Here is a 10,041-nt window from a genome sequence, read left to right on the forward strand (position 1 = left end):
CACACACACACACACACACACGCACACGCACAACCCTGTGTTACCAAGTAGAGACATAAATGGGGCAGAATGGAACACTGTGTTCTTCTCTCTTCCAAAGGCAAAAAAAAAAAAAGTTTAAAAATAGCAGGCTGGAGGCTGCTCCCTACAGAGCCCCCTTCCCCAGTGGAGTGTACAAAAGGGTGGATGGGGCAAGGGACAGGCCAGGGCAAGGGTCTGTACAATATGGGGCAGAAGTGCAGGGAACAGGGGCAGCTCAAGGGGGGACAAAGGCAGCGCGAGGGGATGGATAATGTACTGTCCCCCTCCCCCCAAGGAGCAGTGTATCCACCTTGTCAAGTCCTGGGCGCCCTCTCCAAGTTCTTGGCACCTTGGCATATCTCTGGGAATCGCACCCTCTCCAACTGCTGGGCGCCCCCGCCCCCGCACATGCGCCCTGTGCTTGGGCTCAGTAAACGGGCACCTGGTGCTGGCCGCTTCTGTTGACGTGGCTGAGAGCTTTCTGCTTGAGCTGTGCCACCTGCTCGCACAGCAGGCTCTGCAGTAGACGCCTGCTCGGTGTTTTGGCTGTTGAGCTCTTCCCTTTCTCCTCCAGGTGCGATGCACTCCAGCTTGTGCTTGCAGCACTTGGAGGCTGCCATGCAGTTGAGCTCTGCCTTGATATGCTCCTGCATGTCCTTGTGGATAGGCGAAAGTGGCAAGCTCTTGCCAAAGCTTGGCACGTTGGGCTGGGAGCAGTGGCCCCAGTGCACTGGGGGCAGCGGTGGGAAGGGAATGGACTCAGCTGCGAAGGCGAACATCCCAGCTCCTCCAGCACCCCTGCTGGCACCGGCATAGTTTTCGTTGTAGAGGTATTTTACCTCTTTTTTAAATTGATTCCCAAGTAGTTTATTTTATTCTTTTTTTTTTCTTTTTTGGAGCCATTGTTAATGGGGTGGTTTTCCTAATGCCCCCCCCAGTCGATTCATTGCTTAAATATAGAAATGCTTTTGGTTTATGGGTGTTTATTTTATATTTTGCTATTTTGCTGATTTTATTTATTAGTCAAGAAAGTTTTCAGGTGAATTTTCTTTTCAATTTTCTAAATATAGTAGTATGTCATTAGCAAATAGTGAAAGTTTTGGGATCCTCTTTTTCTATTCACTTATCTTTAATTCTTTTTCTTATTGTTTTGGATAGAGTTTCAAGGATTATTTTGAATAGAAGTGGCAAAAAGGGGCAATCTTTTTTCTTTTTTTTTAATTTTAGAGGGAATTCTTTAAATTTCTCACTCTTAAGAATAATGTTTCTGAGGCAGGAGTAGTGGTTCAGTGGTAGAATGCTGGTCTGGCATGTGTGAGGCCCAGGACCTGATTTCTTGAACAAGGTTCTTAAAACACAAACAGTAAAATTAGGAATCAATAAATAGGATGAATTCAAACTAAGAAGCTTATTCTCCACAAAGGAAACAATCTATAATATAAAGAGAGAGACTACAGAATGGGAAAATAAAACTTTACCATACACACATCAAATAAAGCAATATTCTCCAAAATATATAAACAACTCAACAAACTTTAATGCCAAAAAAGAGAGACATATGCATCAATAAAGAAACAGACACTTCACAGAAGAATAAATATAATTGATCAACAAACGTATAAAAAGACCATCATCTTTAGCAATTAGAGAAATACAAATCAAAGCTATTTCAATTCACTGCAGTTATAATGGCAATTATCATAAATACAAGCAATAATAGTATTTATGAAGATGTGGGAGAAAAGGATACATTGCTGGTGGCCACATCAATTTAGAGTAGGTCAATTCACAATAGCTAAAGTATGGAACCAACCTAGGTAACCTTCAACAGATGAATGGACAAATAAAATGGATAAATAAAATAAGTGTGTGTGTGTGTGTGTGTGTGTGTGTGTGTGTGGAATATTATGCAACCCTAAAAAGAATAAAATTATATCACGTGCTGGAAAATTGATGGAACTTGAGAATACCATGCTAAGCTAAATAAACCAATAGCTAAGTTCCAAAGGTTGAATATTTTATCTGAAGTGCAGATATTAATTCACAATGGAAGGCACTAGGGAAGAATAAATACACTTTGGATTAGAGAGAGGGAAGTGAAGGGAGGAAAAGATGTCTGAGGTATTGAAAGATAATTAAATGGATTAGATATTATTACCTTGCATGCTTATACAATTACATGACTGGTGTACTTCTACATCATGTACAACAAGAAAAATATGGAGTTATACTCCATTTATGTATGCTGTGCCAATGCATTATACTGTTATGTGTAGCTAATTGTAACAATTGCAAAAAAGATAGAATCAAACAAATTACAAAATATAAGACTTAAAATACTGTTATACTGAAATAGAAGGCAACATAGAGACCAATGCACAGAAAAGAGAACAAGGATAAACCCAGACATTCACTGCATACTCATCTTTGAGAAGGGGGCCAACAATACAGAGTGGATAAAGGATAGTTAGTCTCTTTAACACATGGTTCTGAGGACACTCAATAACCACATGGGGAAGAAAGAAAACATAACATTATTTTACACCATATCAAAACATCAACTCAAAGAGGAAAAAATGTAACAGTAAGACATGAAACTGTAAATTTCCCAGAAGAAAATACTGGGGTCCCATTTACCAATCTCTTCCCATCCTACTAAGTTGACAAATATGATCTTTACTCTGATTTGATCACTAAACAGTGCTACATGTATTAAAATATCATGCTATACCATACAAGCTGATGAAGTTACTATTTTTCAATCTAAAATAGAAAAAAAAGAAAAAGAAGCATAAATTTGTGAGCAAAATATAAAAAGAAAACACAGAAGAAACACTTTACAACATTGTTTTACAATATGGTTCTTTGGCTAGGATAGTAAAAGGACAGGAGACAGAAACAGATAAGTATAATTTCATTAAACCAAAAGCTTCTGCAAGCACAGTATTGCATAAACAGGAAAAAGATTCACCTGCAAAGAATATATATAAAGTCTAAAACACAAAAAAATCCCTATGAAAAACCAGTAAACAAGCTGGATACAGTGAGACACACCTTGAATCCTAATGGTTTGAGAAGCTGAGGTGGGATGATCACAAGTTGAAAGCCAGCCTCATCAAGTTAGCCAGACCCTAAGCAACTGAGTGAGACCCTGTCTCTAAATTAAAATTAAATAAACACATAAAACTCTGGGGATGTGGCTCAGTGGCTAAGTGCTTTGGGTTCAATCCCTAATGGCAAAAAAAAAAAAAAAAAATGAAAACAGAGAGTAGCATGCTGTTTGCAAACAAATGTGGTTAAGGTAAAAATGGGGTGCTGATCTACAGTGGATATAAAATTTTAATTGTTTAAGATAAACAACTTCTAAATATTTGCAGAATAATTCTGTACTTATACTTTAAATTACTATACTGTTCACTTATATGTTTTCAGAGTACATATATCCTACCTAGTGTTCTTATTATTGTGCAAGGGAGAAAGGGAGGATAAAAGTGATGGATGGAGGGAAGGATGATAGAGAGAGAGGAGCAGGCAGAAGGAAGGAAAAGGAGGACTAGCCCCATGATGCTCTTCCTTCACAGTCAGGATTCCTGACATTAGGCAAGAGACCCTAGGCCTATTACAAGACAAAACATGTCCAGTGCTCCATCTTGTCAGTGTAGGAACTGAATTCCTCAAAAAGACTCTTAAAGCACAAGAAGTAAAATAAAAATCAATAAATGGGGTGCTATCTTTATATCAAAGGAAACCATCAAGAATGTGAGTAGACAGCCTACAAAATGGGAGAAAATCTTTGTCATTGACACCTCAGATATAGCATTTTTTAATCTCCAGAATATATAAACAACTCAAAAAATTAACACATGCACAAAAAGACACCCCACAAAAAATTTAAAAAACACCAAATAACCCAAAGAAAAAGATGTGCAAATAATTAACCAGTATATGAAAAAAGTTCAACATCTTTAGCAATTAAAAAAAGTGCAAATTAAAACTACACTGAGATTCCGTGTCACTTCAGGTAGAATAATAAATATAAAGAATGCAAGTAACAATAACTGAGAATGTGGGGAAAAGATTCACTCATACATTGCACCAAGCAATCAGTCAGGAAAGCAGTATAGAGATTTCTCAGAAAACTTGGGATGGAATAACCATTTGACCCAGTTATTCTGCTCCTCCTTGTATAATCAAATGAAATTATAGTGACACAGCCACATAAATATTTATAGAGCTATTCACAAAAGCTAAGCTGTGGAACCAATCTAGGTGCCTTTCAATAGATGAATGGATAAAGAAAATGTGTCATATATGTATCATAGACTCAGCCATGAAGAATCAAATTATGTCAACTGGAGACTCTCATGCCAAGTGAAATAATCAAGTCCTCCAACTATGAAGTCTGAATATTTTCCTTAATATGTGTATGCTAACACACACAAGGGTGGGAGAGGAAATAATAGAAGTTTGTTGAATTAGACAAAAGGGAATATAGGGCTGGGAGGGGAGAGGAAAGACAGTAGAATAAATCTAACATCACATTCCTATGTTCAAAGGTGAATACAGGACCAGCAAAACTCTACTAAATTTTTGAACACTGGAATGGGATCTTTAATAGAAGAAGTTATATGCTATGTATATGTAATATGCCAAAACAGCTCTACTATAATGTATACCTAAAAGAATAAATAAAATAATAATAATTCACTATTTTTCATATTGATCCACTTGTAGGATCATATGATCTACACTTTAAACAGTGAAAAATTCCAAATATTTTATTATGTACCTATCTCTTGGAATGGTTTCAGTGGTAAATAAAAGAATATTTAACTTGAAGAAGAATAAATTTGCAATCTGACACCTCATGAATTCAACCAGCCCATAGTAAAAGCCTTAGCTCTACATCTACTGAGACATACAAAATTTCCCCAAGGTCTTTTCCCAAAAATATTCCTACCATATTCTGTTTTTTTTTTATCATTTTGTAGCCAGGAATGAGAATTCATCTATTGATAAATGATAAATGTAGGAACAGCATTAAACGCATAATGTATATCAATGAACAATGTATCACAATTCTGAAAAGGAGCACAGGCTAAAAACATAGGTAAGGGACATGATTTTCTGAGTCTTTTGCTTCTGCTTTTAGTGCTCATCCACAAAGCCAGTTATTTCTGTCCTGTGAATGGAAATCCACCAAAGAAGGCCTGTGTTTCAAAACACAAATGACAAATGAGGCAAAATGTGTAAGGCTCTACTCAGAAAATCCTAAGATTTCTACTCACTAGCATTTGTTTCATCTCAGTGAAGTTTGAAACATGAGTCAATATAAAATAAGGGAAATAAACAGATCTTATGTATTAGGAACAAATATTTACCAGTAACTTATTTTTAAGAACATATTATGGTATGCCATTGTTTCCAAAGTTGTTTTGTACTCAAGTAGGAGATTACTTGGAGGAAAGTGTTTGTTTCTCTTCTCAAAAGTTAGAAAATTATATACAAAACCTGGTATTTGCTGGCCTCTCTTTTCCTTCTTTCTTAAAAGTGGAAGTAATAATACATATTAACACAACAAGAAAGTGAAGTCACTTCCCCAAAATAAATCTACTATTAGAAGCAAGAGTTTTGAGATTATAGAAAAATCATCTATTCTTGTGAAAAATATTAAGTCTTTTCTCTTTATAAGGGTTCTCTGAAAGTCATCATGGGACTGCTGCAGAGAAATAGAGTTGAATTAAGAACACTACTTAATTCAATGGGACAAAAAATGCCACCCTCACCTCCAAAATATGTACATTATGGTTATAAATATATGGATTTAAAAAACTCTTTACTTTCCCATGATTAATAGAGTTACTGTTTAACTATGTTACACACACACACACACACACACACACACACACACACACTCATTTGAAAATAGAAAAAAATAATTCAGGAAACATTTTCTTTCGCACATGTCTATCTATTTTTGTTTAAAAGATATATTACTGAAATTTCATATTGTACATTCTGGCATTCTGGTCTCATGGATATTGTCTGTAGGTTTTATTTTTCTCTGCTAAAATCTACAAATTAATTTCAGCAAGGTTTTGACTGTATATCAGCAGGTGATAGCAGTCTAAAAGCTTAATTTAAGAGTGAGAAATTCAACGTTAAAAAATAATTCTAAAAGGTAGATTTATTCTTCTCAGTACATGTCTTACAATTCAACTGCACATATGTCAGATAAATTTGGGTGAGTGAAAACATTTCTTTAATACAGGCATAAATGTAATTGTGAAACACTTTACAAAAAATGTTTTAACTAGTTGCATAGCTATTTAGTCTGTGTCTTAAAAACTTCTAAATTGGTATTTATGACAGTGATTAAATTAAACTTCTTCATTCAGGAAACAACTGCTGAACATCTAACAGAAGCTAAGATTTGCTGCAAATAGTTTTGTCATAAATGTCATAATTTAATTTTAGAATCAGATAACATTGTGTTTAAAATGAAAATAGTAGTTCACACCCCACATACCAAAGCATTGGGAAACAGTAGACTGCATATAAATAGAGCTCCTGTAAGTCTGTATTTCCCGGCATTCTGGGAGATGTCTGAAGTGTGTGGAAGTATACACACATGATGATTGCATGTTGGTGAAATTCCCCAAAATCACATTCTTCAGACCACATTGCCATCATTAAGTGAAACATGGCCACATAAAGTAAGTTAAAAGGATTTTATAAATAATGCAGATGAAATAAAGTAAAAATTTGAAACTTACTGAAGGTTCATTAACCTGATTAAAATGAATTCTTGCAGTCTCCAATTCTGTATCTATAGTACAAACAGAGATACCAGCTTGCTTTCTCACTTGATCCTCTTTGTTAATTCTGTTTCTTTTTCTTTTAATGGGTTTTTATTTTTTTCATGTAACATGTCATAATTTTTTTCTCTTTGTCTCATCTTCTTTTAAGATATATCTGAAGTTAAATATGGTTCCCTTTTTCCAGAAAACAAAAAGTCTTTTTATGTTCTGGCTCTTTGTATGGTGATTTAGTACACTAATAAAAATTATATGCTCTCTGAAGATTTTCTAGTTTAATATTTTTAATTTCTCCTTTAATCTTGTCTGAAACATACATAATTTAAAGTCAATAATAAAAGTCTATTTTGTTATTTGATAAGTTTCTGTTACTAGCAAATCTTTTAGATACTACAGAAAAGAAATTTTGAAATTATTTGGTAAATTGACAAGTTTAAGTTGATTTTTTTGAACTATTATAGATCCTCCCCAGTTCAAAAGATAATTTCAAGTAAAATAAGTTTTAAAGACTTATTGTTTATATACAAACTTATGAAGATACATCACGTTACTACTTCAGTAGTAACGTGATGTATCTTCATAAAATATGTCAAGTATACCTACAATTGGCTTACAGTATAACAGTATATTCAGAAATTTTTCTTTCAATATGTATCTTTTGCGGCTTGGGCTGTAGCTAAGTGGTAGAGCACTTGCCTAGCATGAGTGAGGTGCTGGCTTTGATCCTTAGCACCACATATAAATAAAAAAAAGATATTGAAAATATGTATTATTTGTATTACTATAATCCCAAACTGGAATTAGAAATGTAATACTTGTTATTACACTTTTTATGTCTCTTTTATGGTTACAATTTCAACTCACCTTGTTGATCATTATGTATTTTACAAACAACCTAAAATCAACTTTTGAACAAGAAAGGACGTAATATTTAATCCAATAATGAAGAGTAATGTCTTTCAGCAGGTGAATGGATAAATAAAATTATACACACACACACACACACACACACACACACACACACACACACAATGGAATATTATCCATAACAAAAATAACTTTATGTCAACATATAGTCTACTGTCATGTATACCTAAAAAACATTTAAAAGTATATGTTATTTCAATGTAAAAATCTGAACAAATTTAATTTATAAATGAGAGTGAATTTGAATAAAATAATTTATAATCAGTTTTTATTTCATTTTTAAATAAATGTTAATGTTAAATGTGTAGCTGAGGGCCTAGCTCAGCACTAGCATATCACACTAGTCACAAAAAACACTGGGTTTGATCCTAAGCATCAGAATAAAAACTATAAATATATAAAAACATGCTTCAGGGCAGTGAAAAATGCCTCATTGGTGGAATACAAACTTTTTTGAGAGCAATTTAAAAATTCTGAATTTTTTTAAAGTTTCCCAACTTTAAAAAAATAATTCTATATTGAATTTTTTTCAAAAGTAAACAGAAATATAGAAATTTTTTTTTCTTTTGTTCTCACCCCCATCTTTGGTACCAGGGAATGAACCCACAGAAGCTAAATCACTTATCCACATCTCAAAGCCTTTTTCATTTTTTTATTTGGAGCAAAATCTCAATAATATTCATAGGACCTTGCTAAATTGATGAGGCTTGCTTTAAACTTTTGATCCTCCTGTATCTGCCTCCCCAACTAATGGAATTATAAGAACTTGCCATGGTATCTGAGTAGTAAAGGATTCTTTTTTTAAATGATATTTTTTGAAATATTAATTGCAATAAAAAGTTAAAAATATAAACAGATAAAAATTTCAAATTCTGTTTGTTAAATAAATAGATTCCTAGCAGATGGGGTTCCATAGAGCCATTAAAATTATGATGGGGAAAAATATGCACTTAGTTTTTTTAGGAGTAATTACATTTAATAATATGCTATCATATTTGTAAGAATTTTATGATTGATTCATGTTTTCTCCCTTGAAAAGTGCTAACAGATGAGTCAGCAGTTAAAAAATCTTCTTATTTTTACTGGAATAAAGGAAAGGATTCCACCCCTTCTTTCAATCTAGGATCTAGGATATAATACTTCAAATCGTGTAGTTGTTGATTCAATTCTGTATTTTTTTGCTTAAACTCTGATACCCTCTTTTTGAGCTCATTTTCTAGTTGTACATTTTTAACATGTAGTGAACACTGTGGGCAGTGCCTTTTTTGCATTTTATTATTTTTGAAGTGATAGTACTGCTTTCTGGGGTTTTGACAGGCTAACAGAATCTGTAAGGAAAAAAAGATAATAGAAATAAAATACGTGCTTGAAAAAGATATTATTTCATGTGTAAAATTGTTGTTGATTAGAACTATTAATACCAGGGCTGGGGAATATGGCTCAAGTGGTAGCGCACTCATCTGGCATGCGTCTGGTCTGGGTTTGATCCTCAGCACCACATAAAAACAAAGATGTTGTGTCCGCTGAAAACTAAAAAATAAATATCAAAATTATTTCTCTCTCTCTCTCTCTCTCTCTCTCTCTCTCTCTCTCTCTCTCTCTCTCATAAAAAAATAACTCTTAATAGCAGAAAAGAAAGCCATGCATTAATATAGCATAGTTAATCTTTGTCTTATATTAATGGGGGCTTTGGAGTTGGAATCAAACTATACTGAGATTCAAATCCTAACCTTATCATTTCATTTTTTTAAGTATGTATTTTTCATTTGTAGTTGAACACAACATCTTTATTTTACTTTAATTTATTTTTGCGTGGTGCTGCAGATTGAACCCAGGGTCTCGCATGTGCGAGGTGAGTACTCTACCACTGAGCCACATCCCCAGCCCCTGACCTAATCATTTTAATAGCATTGTACTATTAGAATTGATATTAGAAGAGATTATTTTCATCCTCTTTTGCTTGTTATCACTATCATTAATAAAAAGAAGATAATAACATTACCTATTTCAGGGGATTATTTTAAGGATTAAATGAGCTCATATTTCTAAAATTTTAGAAAAGGACTTGACATGTATTGGCTTTTCAATGAATGGTACCTATTAGTTTTAATTTTCTAAAATTTCTAATTTCTAAAATTAGATGCTTCCAATTAAACTGTATTGTAAGTAATATAACTTCATGGCATTACTATCTGAACAGCAAAATATCAAAAGAAAATACTATGGCAATAAAAAGCACATGTGACTATAGTTTCCATGGTCTTTTAAGTTGAGT

This window comes from Ictidomys tridecemlineatus, unplaced genomic scaffold, assembly GCF_052094955.1.
Source record: "Ictidomys tridecemlineatus isolate mIctTri1 unplaced genomic scaffold, mIctTri1.hap1 Scaffold_174, whole genome shotgun sequence".
In the NCBI taxonomy this organism is placed as follows: domain Eukaryota; kingdom Metazoa; phylum Chordata; class Mammalia; order Rodentia; family Sciuridae; genus Ictidomys; species Ictidomys tridecemlineatus.